Source organism: Sinocyclocheilus anshuiensis, unplaced genomic scaffold (genome assembly GCF_001515605.1).
Source record: "Sinocyclocheilus anshuiensis isolate Anshui unplaced genomic scaffold, SAMN03320099.WGS_v1.1 scaffold742, whole genome shotgun sequence".
Lineage (NCBI taxonomy): Eukaryota > Metazoa > Chordata > Actinopteri > Cypriniformes > Cyprinidae > Sinocyclocheilus > Sinocyclocheilus anshuiensis.
This window is the reverse complement of record NW_015544169.1, coordinates 1-452: the sequence shown is the minus strand read 5'-3', so window position 1 is coordinate 452 and position 452 is coordinate 1.

Here is a 452-nt window from a genome sequence, read left to right as displayed (position 1 = left end):
TAGAATTGGAAGTAATTATGAAACAGTAAATACATATTTTGGATCCTTTATTTAGCCAGCTGACCAACTCCAGTGATAGAATTGCTCTTCACATTCTTGTATAAATGTGTAAGAATGGCCGAGTGGTCTAAGCCGCCAGGCTGAAGGTTTATCAACCTTCTCAGTTGTTGAGGTTTCTGGTCTCCAAATGGAGGCGTGGGTTCAATTCCCACTTCTGACAACGGTTCTTTTAGAGTGAACAGAGTAGAATTGGAAGTAATTATGAAACAGTAAATTCATATTTTGGATCCTTTATTTTGCCATCTGACAAACTCCAGGGATAGAATTGCCCTTCACTTTATTGCATGATTATGTCAGAATGGCCGAGCGGTCTAAGGTGCCAGACTCAAGGTTTATCAAGTTTCTCTGTTGTTGAGGTTTCTGGTCTCCAAATGGAGACGTGGGTTCAAATC